The sequence below is a fragment of the Dromaius novaehollandiae genome, chromosome 4, assembly GCF_036370855.1.
Source record: "Dromaius novaehollandiae isolate bDroNov1 chromosome 4, bDroNov1.hap1, whole genome shotgun sequence".
NCBI lineage: Eukaryota > Metazoa > Chordata > Aves > Casuariiformes > Dromaiidae > Dromaius > Dromaius novaehollandiae.
Window position 1 is genome coordinate 63,140,603 of NC_088101.1, and position 443 is coordinate 63,141,045.

Here is a 443-nt window from a genome sequence, read left to right on the forward strand (position 1 = left end):
GATGGAACTTCTTGTGTCTCAGTTTTTCCGCTTGCCTCTCATCCTATTGCTGGGCACCACTGAAAACAATCTGGTTTGATCCTCTCTACACCCTCCCTTCAGATACTTATACGCATTGATAAGATCCCCCCTCAGCCTTCTCTTCTCCAGGCTGGACAGTCCCAGCTCTCGCAGCCTTTCCTCATATTCAGTTCTTTCAGCTCCATCCTTGATCAGCTTGGGGGCCCTCTGCTGAACTCCAGTTTATTGATATCTTTCCTGTATTGGGGGACCTCAGACTGGATACAGTACAGGTGATGTGGCCTCATGAGTGCCAACAGGGATAATCACTGCCCTCGACCTCCTGCCTGTGCTCCTGTTAGCACAGCCCAGGAGGCTCTTGCCCTTCTGTGCTGGCAGGGCACACGGCTGGCTCACGCCCAGCTTGCCCTCCACCAACACCC